This window comes from Aotus nancymaae, unplaced genomic scaffold (genome assembly GCF_030222135.1).
Source record: "Aotus nancymaae isolate 86718 unplaced genomic scaffold, 86718_ANA_hifiasm-v0.15.2.pri h1tg000014l, whole genome shotgun sequence".
Lineage (NCBI taxonomy): Eukaryota > Metazoa > Chordata > Mammalia > Primates > Aotidae > Aotus > Aotus nancymaae.
Genome location: NW_026988425.1, coordinates 54,410,772 through 54,426,762, shown reverse-complemented (window position 1 = coordinate 54,426,762; position 15,991 = coordinate 54,410,772). Strand labels below are relative to the sequence as shown.

Genomic DNA, 15,991 nt, shown 5'->3' with positions numbered 1-15,991 from the left:
GCAATGTGAGAAAGTTAGATTTTTGGGGCCTCACCTAACCTGTGGGACAGCTCCCTGGCCTCTGATTTCAGTTATTCCCTGCTTTTTTTTTTTTGGTACTGCTGCAACACATCTGTCTTCTTGTACCCTCTCCTTGCCCTTTCTGTCTGCTTTCCACTGGGATTGAAATGCTTTTCTTTCCTCTACCTCTGTTTCTAGTTGTAGTGTTTTTCTTTATCAAGCTCATTTTTTCCCTAACCTGTAAAAACATCACCAGCAAATTTATGACACTGGAGCTAGTAGCTGTGTTGATGGGCATGAGTGTCCAGTTCCGTAGCTGCGTGCCAGATGAATAGCAGTAATAGAGCCACAGAGGCCCTGCCAGCACTGCCAGACATGATGCACCAACATGCCAGTTTCCTTGCTTCTAGTGCTTCCAAGCCATGGGGCCCCTGCTGATATATGCTGTTAATCAAACAAGTGTGATGAAAGCTAAATGAAACAAGTTTAGTGTGCAGCATCAATATCAACATCATTTATTTACTCACTCATTTTGGTTCACTTGAATATTCAGTACTATTTTTCCCATAGTAAATGATGAGAAAATAACTTTTTAAAGTGGGGGAAAAGAAGGAGAACTAGTAAATTTCTCAAAATAAATGTTAGAAGAAGGTGGAAGCCATGTCAAATGGCTTCAAATCAGACATTTTTAATCATAGATAGATACTGGTTTAGCCAGAGAAAAGCACAGTATTCATAACAATTATCATTCAGATGTGAATATGCTGATAGTAATATTACTATCTGGATTTCTTAAAATTTATAAGTTATATAAAAATAAGAACTATGGCCCAAGGCAGTCTATTTATATACGTGAGGAGTAAGGCAAATGGCATTTGAAGAAAAGCATTGACAACTTGGTTAGGTAAAATGCTGCATTTTTATCTTGATAATAAAATGTTCAAGGTAATTATTGGGGCTGTTCAATAAGCAGAGCCAGCAAGAACATGATAATCACTCTGTATTGTCAGTGAGAACACTGTTAATATTAATGGGAATGTAATACTGAAGATCCTGGGGATTGATAAAAGGGCAGCTCTGGATCTATGAGACCAACATGCAGCTCTGGAGGTTCCTGACCAGTTAATTATTGACTTCCCTGTGGTGTTTTCACTCTCTTGGGAGCATTCCGAGGACCCCTTCTGAGGCATTTCTTAGTAAATGTGAGAGAGAACTTATTTTCAAATTCTTCTGAATTGAGAACCAGACTAGATGTAGGGATAAATGCACAGTGAAGTAGAGTTGATCCTTGAACAACAGAGTTTTGGAATGTGTAGGTCCACTTATACTTGATTTTCTTCTGCCTCTGCCACCCCTGGGACAGCAACCTTTTCTCTCTTTCTCCTCAGCCTACTTAATGTGAAGATGATGAAGATGAAGACCTTTTGAATGATCTGGTTCCACTTAATACGTGGTAAATATATTTTCTCTTCCTTATGATTATCTTAATAACATTTTCTTTCTCTAGCTTCCTTTATTATAAGAATACAGTATATAATACATATAATATATAAAATATGTGCTAACTGACTATATTATTGGTCAAGAGTAGCCTGTTAGTAAAGTTTTTGAGGAGTCAAAAGTTATATTTGAATTTTTTACTACATATGGGTTGGTGTCCTGAACCCCTACCTTGTTCAAGGGTCAGTTGTAGATTAAAAGGTTTTTCATGTCTGGGAAAATTCTCTATTCTTGGGACTGGTTCAAGGAGCTTAGGGGTCAACCTGAACTCCAAAGAGTGAATGTACTAGTGGTTTGATATCTAGGTATACATGGCCCTCTGCCAGGAGACTGTGGAGAATGTAGGTTATCATCACGCAACTTGTCCAGTTGTGCAGCCAGATATTCTTGCTGACGATGTAGATATGTGCCTATGAACACTAGAGTACTAGTCTAATGTGCAACAAGATACATTTGCAAAGTGCAGGGAAAGTATTAGTCAGGAGACCAAACCTAAGGAAGGTTATTTTGGGCATTCCTTAGGTTTGGCCTCCTGATTATTACACTTTGAACTTGTTATAGAATTTTCAAAGTGCAGTAGTGGTACATAATTTCTTGATCTTGTGTGTTTCAGTTATGGTAAAAATAAAAACAAATATAAACAGGAATGAACAAACAGCTTCCAGGAAACTTATTAGTTATTCCTCCTATGTTACATGGCATTTCCGTAATTCTCATCTGTATTAAGTTTGCTGTGGGAATAGCAATCATAGTATATAGCTCTTACCACCAGCGTTGCCTTCTCGGCATGATTTATTGCAAATTGGTTATATTGGAGAGCAGATTCTGCCAAATGGGTAGCCTAATTAGTGGTCAAATTGTTGTTTTCCCTAGTGATTTACTATCAAGCATATTAATTTCAGTGTCCAACAGAATGAAATAAATGTCCTGAACTATTTTTTCAGTGACATTAAAATAAAAGAAAACTAACCCAGAGACCAATTACATTTAACAAAATTTATTTGAGCAAGAAAAAGGTCCTAGTACTGGGAAGCATCCCAGACTAAAGATGGTTCAGAATACCCCACCATCCAAGTGTGGTGATTTAATTTATAACCAGAAAACAGGAAATAACATATAGAGATTACCTTGTTGGTGCAATTCAATGTTTGCCTTATGTGGGCATAATTTGGCAACTTTCAGCCTGGGATTGACTGAGGATTTGGCTGCTATGATTGGCTGAGAATCAGTTGCTTGGTTACAAGGGTATACTCCTAGATTACAGCTTGCTATGTATGGAGGCTGCTTTGAGCCAGACTTCACTACCAAGTAAAGAATCTGCTGTGTGCCAAACTTAACTCAGTTTAACACATCTCAGCATTGGTCTGAAAACCAATTCACAGTATTTGCTAGTGTGCCTTGCTGTTTTCTGTTACACACTTTGGTCCTTGTATGAACTTCTGTTTACTTTGTAGTATTTCTGTGTTTGCTACTTTGGAATAAAAGTGGTCAGTGCAACTTAAATGATGTTTCGTAAATAATCAAATGGGAGTGATGATTCAAATATACCTACTTTCCCCCATTTTCTTTCTAAATTATTTACCTCTAAAGTAATTATAACTAAGTTTCAAGGTTTGGTGTGGAACATTTTTCATATTTCTGTCACTTAGTTCATAGACGTTCATATTTGTACTGTATTCTCTCAGTTATTAAGATTCTTGGGAGAATATATATCTTTTTATAAAACTTTCTGGAATAGTTACCATGATCTTCATTCTTATTAATAAGCATTCATGCAGCGGCTGCTTAAATATGATCCTGTGAATGGTAGTATAAAAATGTAATGGATTAGATGCTATGGCTATGTGCTCTAGGAGATGAAAATTGAAGACCCTGGCCCAATGAATTTCTCAGCAAATGTTACTGACTGCTTGGTCAATATATAGTGTTGTGTGCATATAAAGTATTTGAAATGTACTTACTAATATATTAATATGACATGTTAAAAGTAAACTATTCTGTGGTGTTTGTCATGGATTATCTCTCAAAATCCATTCCAATTTCTTTCTACTGTACCCTTGGTCCTGTGAAAGCTGGAACTATCTCTTAGTCTTCCCTGGAGATAGGTGTGAATCCATGAAAATGCTAGTCTGTTGGGGGAATTCTGCTCCCTAGAACGCTTGTCAAGCATCCTTAGTTGACATGAGTCCAGAGGTACTGATTTTTGAGATTTGGTAGGTGGAAGGAAAGCAGAGACTAACTTCTGCTATTTCATCTACCATGCGGGGCCATGGGCATATCTTGCTGCTTTGCTCTCAACACTGGCACAAGTCCAGGACCTATTTGCTAGCTGCGTGAGTGTTAAGAGGCAGGGTGTAAGGTATCACCTGTGCTGGTGAGGAACATAGTGAGCACTGTATGATTTGGGAGCTGGCAGTGGTAGCAGCTGTGTCAGCAGCTCCCCTCCCCTCCCCTCCCCTCTCTTCCTCTCCCCTCCCCTCCCCTCCCCTCTCTTCCTCTCCCATCCCCTCCCCTCCCCTCCCCTCCCCTTCCTTTTTCCTTTCCTTCTTTTTTTTGAGACGGGGTCTTGCTCTTTTGCCCAAGCCTGAGTGCAGTGGCGTGACCTCAGCTCACTGCAACCTCCACCTCCTGGGTTTCTCATGATTCTCCTGCCTCAACCTCCTGAGTAGCTGGGATTACATATGCATACCACCACAGCTGGCTAATTTTTGTACTTTTAGTAGAGACGGGGTTTCACTGTGTTGGTCAGGCCAATCTTGAACTCTTGGCCTCATGTGATCCACCCACCTCTGCCTCCCAAAGTGCTGGGATTACAGGCATGAGCCACCACTCCTGGTGTTTGCTTTCTAACTGTGGCAAGGCACTGTGGTTATGGAACTGGCAGCAACCCAAGGTGGCAGGCAGCTTCCTGATCCTAGAAGAGGTAGCAGTTTCTCCAGAAGCCCATTTCTGTGGTGTGGTTTGGGAACTATTTCTGAAGGCTCAACTTAGATGTATTCAGCCCTCCCTAGTGATTCTCTAAGCCATTCAGTTATGTGTATTAAATGTTTTTCTTCTTAAAATAGCTAGAGTGGATTCTGTTATCTTTAGTTGAACTATAATCAATATCCCATTGGACCATATGCTTCCTACATATTGTTTCAATGTCAAGTCATTGAGCATTATGTTATTTCATGGAAATTTGTGGGAGTACCCCTAGAAATAATCACAAATATAATTGTGTCTTTTTCAAATCCATCACAAAATGTTTATAAATATTCCATATTTTCCCTCTAATCAATAAGTTACACTGGTCATATCCCCAGGCCCATTAACTTTCTTTATAAAATATCCCCTGAACTGTACTTTGAAGCCCAACAAAATTGAGTAGTTGGAGCTATAAAAGCAAGAGCAGGAAGAAATGCAGAATCTCCACAGGAAATGTTTTGCCTTCAGGGTCCTGTCATTCAGACTAGAGATTGAAAATACCAATATTCTACCTAACGTGTAAGGTTGCTTATTTCTATGGCTTAAGGCACAGGGCTAATTAGAAACCAAAGCAGTGGGTCCTATCACCAGGTGAGCCATTTAGTTTTACTCTCTTTTGTGGCCTCAGCTTTCACTCTTGGTCTTGCCTAGTCATACTATATGCCTTTGAGCAAAGAGAGTGGTAGAAAGATGGCAGAAAATACTTTCTCAAAATTCTTTAGTGATGATGGGTCAACAGCATCATTTTCTAGAGGGACTGTGCATTCTAGTCAGTCTTGATAGAAAAGAGACAAATGCAACCTGTCAAGTAACTGTGAGCCATGCTAAGCTGAATAGACAGGCAAAAAGGAAGCTCACTACTGTGCCTTGGGAGCAAATTTGTATTATCAGGGAAATGGCATGTATTGATTAAGGTGGAGGTGTGTTAGAAAAATTTTGAGTATACAGGAGAATTTAGTTCACAGTAGGAGTTTAAAAAGGTAAAAAAAGGCCAAGTGTTGTGGCTCATACCTGTAATCCCAGCACTTTGGAAGGTCAAAGTGGAAGACTGACTTGAGGCCAGGAGTTTGAAACCAACCTGGACAACATGGTGAGACCACATGTCTACAAAACAAACAAAAAAAATTAGCCAGCTGTGGTGGTGCATGCCTGTAGTCCCAGCTACTTGGGAGGCTGAGGTGGGAGGATTGCTTGACCCCAACAGTTCGAGGCTGTAGTGAGCTGTGATCATGCCACTGTACTCCAGCCTGGGTGACAGAGTGACATCCTGTCTCTAAAAATAAATAAATAAATAAACAAATAAATAAAATAGGTGGAAGAAAGATGACCCAGCAAGGCGAGGGACTATACATTGCTTCATAATTATATTCAGCTACAGTAATGCTGATTCATTTCCAAATAGTGAATTAAATACATACATACATGTTTATAATGTTAAAAGAAGTCTGAAAGTAGGTGTTCTGGTGCTGGCATTCTTCAAGGTCATCATGGACCCAATTTTCTTCTCATTCTGTTTTCTGTTTTCCAAGCACATGGCTTCCATTCTCAAGGTCAACTCATGATCCAAGATAGCTGCTAGAGAACTAGATATCACCTTTGATTTCCAGCCAGCAAAAAGGAGAGAAGGACTCTCCTTCCTCAGAGGCCCATGCAATATTTCCTCTTACATCTTTTTGGCCAGAATTTCGTCACATGGCCTCACTAAGCTGTAAGGGAGCCTGGGAATTTAGTTTATTTTGCCAAGCAGAAATATGCCTAGTGAAAAAATGGGGTTCTGCTACTAATGGAGAAGAAGAAGAGTGGATATTTAGTGGTCAACTAATCTGCCATAAAGTAGGTGATCTCTGCCATAAGGCTGAGCTAGACAGGGTTATACCATGCTACTGATCACTGTGGCCTTTTGGCTCTGTGCTGAGGCTTTCTTCTCTAGGGCCACAAATGGAATTTCTCACCTTTACTTCTGGATGATCCAGGAAACTAAACTGGGTTTCAGAAAATACTGCCAAAACTGGCTGAGCACATACTCAGCTGTGTGACATCAGCAATGGCACCTGAGACCCTTTTATCTGCTTGTTGTAGTTTTTAATCTACTGAAACAATAGCAGGTGTAAGCTGGAATTCTTTGACACAAAGCCTCTGAACCTTGGCTAGTGTTCTCAGAGAAATGCTTATAACAGCTGAAGTTCTTGACAAAAATTTAGGAGGAGGAAACAGAATAGGGATTTTTTGGGGTCACAGTCTAGGTGTTTTTAGAGCCACAAACTTGAATCAAGACCCTTTCACTACCATAAAAACTCTAAAATAAGATGTTTTGTTTGGCCCAAACAGTTTCAGAAAAAAGTTGAGCCAAATTTGAAAATTAGTTTATTTCATGTATATTGAATAGTTAGACCATTCGGCCACACCTGTCCTGTACCTTGCATGTTGACAACATCCTGGGACTGAGCAATAGTTGTCATCCTTAGATGGAGCCTGCATTTGCTGGCCTCTAACCATCCACACATTTCTGATATCTTGTATTTGGCCTATTTTTCACTCATTGAATGGAACCTGCTGGATACCTGTAAGCATCTAGGCTGTTACCCTTTCCGTGGATGGCTCAGGAGGTAACCAGTGCATGAGAAGTTTCTGGCCTACCTCAGTTGCTATCTGAATGGGCAGCATATGTGGAGAACTCCTAGCCTGGAGAGATGAGAAAGGATGTAGGTTAGAGTTGAGGTACTAGAAGAAAAGATCTTGACAAGGAAAGCCTGAAGGCTTGTCCAGTATGAGGTTGCCAGGAGTCATCTGTGGGAAGACGCAGAACTCCACCTAGGAGCAGCTAGTGTCTCAAGACTCTGACTGATGGGCTCGATCAAACCTAAGCCATGGTTTACAAAGCTGGAGCCAGAATGTAACTATGGGTTGTAGCCAAGTTGTTCCAACACAGGTGGAGTGAACTCCTGTGGTATTTTGAAGTGATAATTGGCTAGGGTAATATTTTCAGGGTGCTGGTTCTAACAGATGGTGCTATTTGAAATCCTTCCCTATAATCTCCATGAATGACTCTGTAACCTACTTAGGAGGCTTATTCAAGTGGTTCAAAACCTAGGCCTGTATTCCAACTGGTTGGCAATCTGTTCATCGATGTTATTATCTGAAGTGGGCATTACATTTTTTTAAACAACAAGTATAACAATTGCTTCCCAAACCACTCTCCTCTCAAAACACGTACTAATACGTGCACGTATATTTTTGCCACCCTGAAAAATTCACTTGGTGATGACTTTAATATTAATGTACAAAAGAGAAAAGAAAACCTCAAAAAGCTTTAGGATTCCATTACCTATTAGTTATCACAAAAATCAGGGTCTATCAGCTCCATTGGAAAGAATGGCTTGAGGAAACGTTGCTTTCATCATTTGGAGCTTTTATTTTGGGATTGTGTTTATCAATTTCAGAACAAGTCCTCTTACCTTCTCCCAGCCCAAGTAAGTGGTTGGATTGACATTTGTATTCGTGGAATTTGGCTTGAAATGAAATCTTTTAATTCTGCCTTAGATAGTAAATGCTAACAGTTTAAAGTGACATGATTCTGATCTTAAAATTTGCCCTACTGATGAATGGTACAAATAGGAAAAAAGGAAAATAAAAAGTATTTGCTACTTGAGAAGTACGCGCAGACTCTATTTGATTTTCCTTAGATGTGGAGGTCTGTAATTGTAAGATCTGTTTTTATTCATCCCAAGTGGGAAAGCCTTAACATTTTAATTAACAATAGTAATATAAATTACATCAGTTTTATTTCAGTTCGAGTTTTTTTCTTTGGTGTATTTAATTGATGTAAAAATATCCATGCAAGCGTTCCTTCAGTTTAAGTCAGATGTGTTCAGTGGCTGGGGCAGTTCATTAACTAGAGTCTGCATGTGAGAAAAAGAGCAATGGGCTTTTTACTAGTATTTGTCATTGCTGTATCCTAAAGCATTCAACTTTTTCCTGTTTTGCTATGCTCCATTCTATATCATACTTTACCTATTTGATTCCAAATTTATTTTATGGTATTAGGTTTTAATTTAGTAATTTACATACAGCTTGGAAAAGTAATTCCTTGAAGATGTTGCTTTGTATCTACATGATAATTAACACTATTTATATTAATATTAAAAGTATTACCTCTTTTTCCTAGTGGTCTCCAATTTGATTATTAGCCAAATGAAATTATAGATTCTGTTTTCAAAGAAAATTTGTGCATGAGATTTCTTTCCATTCCTTATCTAATGTTAGGTTACTGAAATTAAGGTATATGTTTTCTATTTTTACATATTTTGTCTTTAAAATGTATGTTCAGTTATAAAAGTAATATCAATTCCTTAAAGAATCTGTATAAAATATAGGCAAGCTGCAAAAAAGAACAAATATTCTAGAGTTCTATGAAAGTCATCATATTAAAAATGAAATTTTGAGCAGTTGGACCTAACATTATTTCCTAAGCATTTTCAACTCTAATGTATATATAATGAGTCTATCAAGTGTGTCATAGTTCACATAGCTGTTTCAAATTTTTTTTTCTACTAAGACTAATTAATACTGTGTGGAATACTTATGTATAGACCATTTTTATACTTGAGATTTTTAAAAAATTTGAGTTCTCAGAGGTAGATTTACTGCTTCAAGAGACTTTTTTAAAACTTAATATTACTTTGCAGGGAGCACTCCATAAATCCATATTTCCTAATACTCTGCTGGACTTTTTTTCTATGTTTGGAGCAGCAGATGAGAAGTTGTAAGGAGAAACAATGGAAAAGGAAGAAGGAATCATAGAATCATTGTTGAGTTTTGCTCCCCAAGTTCTTGTTTGCTACCTGAAAGGAATTTGCAGGCTAAAGGGAAGACATATTGAACTAGTTGCCCCATACCTATATTCACTACACACCTATATTCACCTTGCCCCACACCTTTATTCACCCTATATTCATCCTAAATTCACTCCTGAAGGCCAAGAGACAATACCAAGACTTCTGTTGTTTCACTGAGACAAGTCAAATTAAGCAACACTTGAGTTTTTATTGTGTCCTTTGTAGGGCTTATGGGCATATACCTCAGCAGAGTAGGCAGACAGTACTTTAGGTCATGCCCACTTAATTTCAAAGGCCAGCTTTAATCTCTTGGGCTGATTGTGCTTATTCCAAAAATAGTAGAAAGCAACTGAGAAGGGAATGCCAGGTCCAGATTGCAGTTCTATGAGGTTTTGTGTAATCCTGAGTTTTTTCCCTGCAATGTAACACCACAATGATTTTTGCATTTTCTTTCCTCTGTTCTACTTTTTCCCATCATGGCAGGTGAACTTCTTAGTGTGCAAGGAATGATATGTAGCTGACTCTTCCAGGACATGAGAGGTGGGCTGAAGCTATCAGGATAGCAGCTGGCTTTAGTAGTGCATTTAGCTGTCTAGACTTGTGCTTTCTCATTGATTTTGGTGTCTGGGCATTTCCCTTCCTTTCTAAATCATGTCTGCATTTAAATATTTTAGAATATTTTATCCAGTGCTTTTGTTATTTTTCACAAAAACTAGTATTTTCAATATTTCTGTGAGAGAACAGGGAGTCCTTTCTAGTATATTACTGGAAATAAAATATGCAATCTATTCTCTACAAAACAGCCAGGGTGATCTTTTAAAGTATAATTTAGGTCATGTCAGTCCTCTACTTAAGACTTTCTACAACTTTTCATTGCTTTTAGATTAAAAGCAAAATCCCTTATGGTTTTCTATAAATGTCTGCATGATCTGCCTCCTAAGAATCTTCTTTCTTACCGACTCTTTCTCCTGCCCCTTAACTTCCAGCCACACTGGCCCTCCCTGTTTCTTGAACTAACAGAGCTCATTCCTGCTTGGGGCCTTTTCACTTGACATTCTTTCTGCCAGTGCCATGGACACACTGGCTCTTATGCATCATTCAGTTCACAGCTCAAGTGTCCCCCTCAGAGGGACCTTCCCTGCCCACCCTACTGAAAATAGCAAGTTTGCCATCACCCAATCACTCTAGCCCATCACCCTGTTTAATTGTCTGACTTAAGTTGTTTTGTTTTTTTGTTCACGTGTTTACAATTCAGAATATAAGCTCTGTGGGAGCAGAAAACACTTCTCTCTAGTTCAACACTTCAAGCCCAGTACCAAGAACAATGCACTTGTTTGTGGAATGAATTAATGATTTAAATAATTAGCCTATATTATGTCACTCCCAAAGTTGACAGAATATCATCATTGTAATTTTATTCATAAGGGGAACTGGGTTATAGAAATGTGGGAAGAATACTTAATTAGCATTAAAAACAATGCTTTCTTAAGGACTCAAATTAAAATCATGAAATGTAAGAGCAAATGAGAGTGTTTGTCCCCTTTATTCCAGACTCTATTTTAGATATTAAAACCGAGACTCTGGGATGCTGTGAGTGGCTCAGACCTCACAATTAGTGGCAGAGCTGAGACCAGAAGATGCATTTTCTGATTCCTGCATCATGGCTGTTGCTTAATATCTCACCATGAGTCATGGCTACTGCCCAGTAGATTGGGCACAGCCATAAATATTAGACTGGCAATTTGCTAGAGATTTTGCAAAACCATGGGAAATGGATTGAACAAATTTCCCTGTCATTTTGATAAGAGGCAGTAAATAATGGTAATTTGAGATGTTAGAGAACAGCATCTGAATACGTTTTCTAAAATTCTACAAGGTGAATATAGAGAGAAAATTGTAGCTTTCCTTTCTGCCTATTGCTTTCTGAATGTCAACAGATTACTTTCTTCACCTTGTGTTAGAATGTCACCAGTAGGACTAACATCTGACATGCTCTGGACTGTCAGAGCCACTCAGTACCTAGGAAAACTTTCCAGTTGAATTTCTCTTAGGAAGGTCAGTAGGAATAAGATAGATAAATGAAAAACTTATTCAGCATTACCATAATCTTCATGAAAGTGGAAAAATTCATCCTGGCAAATTCAAAATCTATTACAAACTCATGCGTGTTGCATATGTATTTTTAAATATTTTATAAACTCAAATAAAGTAAGTGGAAGAAAACAATAGTGATAAATTTAAAGTTCTTAATTGAATGAGTAGCTTTGAATTTTACTCAATGGATATAAGCTTTGCTTTATTTAAATAAAGAAAATAGGTTTGTTAAGAAGCTATGGATATATTTCAGAAGTACTTCAGTGATTTTATTGTTTAAATGGAAATTTGGATTATTTTGGAAAACAGTCTGATGATATGTTTCAAGCATTTGAACATATTTACTCTCCTGGCCCAGTAATTGCACTTTTAGAAATTTATCCTATCTTAGGAATCTAGCCTAGGGAAAAATCTGAAATTAGTCATCTTGGCATAAGGATAGTTGCAGAAATACTATTAATAATACAAAGTTGAATAGTACCTAATATTCAAGTAGCGGTATAATTTGTGGCAGGTTCATTGCTATAGTTTTATGCAACTATTTAACAAATATAAATAAGATTATTGAAATAATGAACAAATTCTTTTAATATAATGTGAATTTTTTAGAAAGTAGGACCTAAAACTACATATACGTACATGTAATATGTATATAGTATAATCTCAAGTATGTAAAAAAAGATAAAAAGTTAAAAGATTGCAAAAAAAAAACAAGTCAAAGTATTAATAAAGATTATCTCTAGGATTTGAATAATTATTTCTATTTTCTCCTTTACACTCTTTGTATTTTCATTTTTTCTCCAATATGTCTATTATTTTAATCAGAAAATCAACATAATTTATTTTAAATTTTAGCAAATGAACACAGTGAATAAGCTATGTTAAAATTTGGTTGGAATTTTGTTGAACCTCTTTATAGAAGACTATATAGATGTGTGTTTTTCTTATTTGCATAAATAGGTCCCCTTAAAAAAAATCTGTGAGTAGATACTAAGATCAATTAAAATTGAGTAAATTTATCTCTCTCTCTGTCTCTCTGTGTGTGTGTGTGTGTGTGTGTGTGTGTGTGTGTTTAAACCATTCATCTCATGTGTGCCACTTACCTCCTGTGTTGCTTTTGTAATAAGACTGAGGTAGTTGGTGAAAGTTTGAACAACTCTTGCATAAAGATTTCATTAATTCATTGCATAGGTTATAGGATAAAGTGCAAGAGAAATGTTTTGTAGAAAGAGTACTTGGTAGAGAATCAGAAGGGCTTTATGGATTCTTCATTGTGGTCACCTTAATACCTTTATCTAATAGACCATTGATATAATATAAGAGATTGATACATAGTTAAGGGAGGTCATGATATATTCACTTTCTAACAGTAAATTTAAGGGGCCCAGAAAAAAAAAATCAACCAAAACTAATGAATAGATAACTCTATTGTTATTGATTGAATTATAAACTTAGATCCCTTAGCAAAGTAAAACTCACAGTCCAGACCAAATCCCTTGCTATGTCCATTGGGGAAGGATTGGCAGCAAGATAGCAGGTATATGGGGGATCATTGTTCATGAAGCAGAGGTAGAAAGGAGACTCTTATATACTTCTATCCTTTTTTATTGCCTATTCTTACATTGTCTCATTAAGAAGAGACAATATAATGTAGTGGCCAACAGGTATGACTTAAGAATCACTGGACTCAAATTTACCAGTTTATAACTCTGTAATTCTGGGCAAACTACTCTCAATTGTCTAATTTGGAAAATGCGACTAATAATGGTCCCCCTCACCCAGAAAAAGATGAATCATCTTAAGTGTTTGAACCAGAGAGAATTTAATTGATTATGCAGCTGAGGAAGGAGATGAAAAGCCAGATGTGGTCACTAAACAATCCAAATATTAGCAATAGCAGGAAGCATCTACTAATTCTAACTTAATGGACAATATGTTGGAGACAGTGTTAGTGTGGTCTAGGGGCTGAGGCCACTGGAATCATGGTGGAACTGGAGGAGGCATGGGAGAGACCATTTTGATGTTAGAGATTCTGCTCAAGGCACTGAGAGAGGAGAGAAATATCTTGGCGTTGCCATCTTTCTACTCTTCAGTCTTGTAGCCAAACACAACCAGAAGTCAGCTGACAGGGAAACTTGCATTGCCTCTCTTTAGTACAGAGCAGAGAAGGGGAAAGGTGAAGAATGGCCATGTGACAGGCAACAATCCCTACCTCTGAGGTATTATGTCTAAAGCATTTAGAACAGTGCCTGGAAGATATGTGCTTAATAGTCGCTACCATTGTCATCGTCATCATCATCATTATCATCATCATTGGTGCCATCTGCAGAGTAACAGTGTCTTTTTGTGAATATGCTTTACATGTTGGGTGCTAGGAGATCATTCCTAATTACAGTCCTTTTCCGGCCCCTGCCATGGTCAATTTTCTAGTCATTTTAGCATTTTTAGTGTTCGGTGACACAGGGGTGTTCTACTTCCCATTCTCATCCACCCTATGTTGATTACGTTTAGAGTGACCAGACCTAGTTCATAGATGACTAGAACTGAGCCAGGCAATGTTCTAAAGAATCCAGGCAGTTTTAGGAACATGATAAAAATTCACAACTCTGTGGAAAATGACCCTTGGAAGTTAACTTTAAAATTAATGTTTTTAAAATTAGGATTTCCTTACATATCCTAGTCCCTTTAGACTTGAGCTTAGCCATGTCCTGCAAAACTGAAAGAATATATATTTAATTTTTTGGTATTTTCTGTAGCTTGGCATTAAAGTTCATGCATTTAAAGGAACAGAAGCTTGACAAGATGCCATCATAGGCCCAAGAGGAATAATCACATAGTTGCCTACTTTGAAGCATAGACATAAAATAAAAAATCCCATCCAGGTAAGTCCCAAGGCTTTGCCAAAGTGTCCTCTTAAATTGCCCCCCTTTTGAGAACACACTATTTATTATAGCATTTTGCTAAGCCCTTGGGAATTTCTTTCCTGAGAGAGCTTTACTAGTATGAAAAATAGCAGCTTTTCTAAGTTTTGGAATATTGTCAGTCTTTTTATTTTTCATTGGTTTTCCAATTACCCTATTTTTAGAAATAACATTTATTGATCTCAAGGAGTGAAGCATTGTCTTGTTTTCTCTGGTGCTGTATTCTTCACATTTTAACACCAGATCTTAAGTAAGTAATAATAAAAGATAATAATGGCTAAGAGTTTTTGAGTTTTCCTCCACATCAGTTATTGCTCACAGTACTTTGGTTTCATTCTCTCATTTGATGTGATGTAGGAACTTATAACAACTCTGTGAGACAGGCACTTTACTTTAAAGACTAGGAAACTGAGGCACAGAGGTTATAAATATCCCCACAGTCACCAAATCATGCTGCTGGACTCAGCTCACACTTTCTACTACTATTAATACATGGTAATGTTGACTTCTTATTGTGAATATTAAACAATAAAGCATAAATGGACAGGGAAAGAAGAAAATGGAAATAAAGTGTGTGAATCCCTCAGAATGGTCAAAGCAGGAGATGCTTTTAAAGAGCATCTGCTTCAGTCTTCCCTTTTAAAGCTGAGAAAACCAATCTCTAGAAAAAAATGAGCTTTTTGATTATAAAGGACACTACCCAAGAAGTATCAAGTCTCACTCATTCTTCTTTGCCTTCCATGAACACAGAGTTCTGACCACGTCCCATGTCATTCTCGAGCAGAGATTGAAAATGACCTCGGTCCTTTACTTGTTCCAAGGAAGCAAACATTTTATGGCTTGAAATTGTTTCTCTTGCATTTGCTTTGCAAGAGGTTTACATTATTCTCTCCCGAAGTGGGTGGACTGCTTGTTGCTCTTCTTTGCCTCTAAATTCATGTTGATTAGATGGTGATGGGGTGGAGGGCTGATGGGTCTATGTTTGGTTGGTGAGCTAACTCCAGCATACTATAATTACTACATTTTCAATCTGGTGCATAGTTCTGAGTTTTGTACATCCTTATCTGGCTCTACACTCCTTTAGGTTAATTTTGGCCTTGGATGGTGCCCTTTTAAAGTCAGGGTAATAGCAACACATTGTTTTTGATGGGAAATAGAGTGTATGGGCTCCTTCTCTTGGTTTTAAGTATTAACAAGGCAGCGAGGATAAAAGGTGCTGTGTTTGGAGTCTTTAAATGGACTTGGCATTTGGCTTGTCTACAGATCTTTCAGGAATTTTAATCCTGACATTCAGATTTGAGTCACACACCTGGGGAGTGGTGACCATAACTCTTCCTTCCCCCTCCAGCTCTACTTCTGGGTTAGCATGAACTGACCATGTAACCTGCTCTCAGGCTCTACACAAAGACTCTTCAGAATCTGCCTGTGGCCACTTCTGTGAAAGGGCATGGTCACGGTCACCGCGGCATGGATGAAAAACCAGACAGCAGCAGGAGGAGCCCAGGGATAGAGAGAGGAGGTCTGGACACCTGTCTGGGCTCTGTGCCATGCCTTTGGGTCGGTCACTTGACTACTTTAAACCAAGTTGACTCTCCTGTAATGCAATAGGGGTTTAATGATCGCTGTGCCTCTAGAGTTTTGAAGTTTTTACTGTTCTTTGAAGCATGAACATGA

At 37.8% G+C, this 15,991-nt stretch overlaps 1 protein-coding gene across 1 annotated transcript in view; it reads left to right on the top strand.

Moving 5' to 3' along the window:
• Positions 1-1,390: 1,390 nt before the first annotated feature.
• Positions 1,391-15,991, top strand: part of PDE4D (phosphodiesterase 4D) — a 1,389,427-nt gene continuing 1,374,826 nt past the window's right edge. Inside the window, exon 1 of the mRNA XM_012457267.2 lies at positions 1,391-1,453. The gene's annotated coding sequence lies outside the window, so the exon portion shown is untranslated. The remainder of the gene's footprint in view (positions 1,454-15,991) is intronic.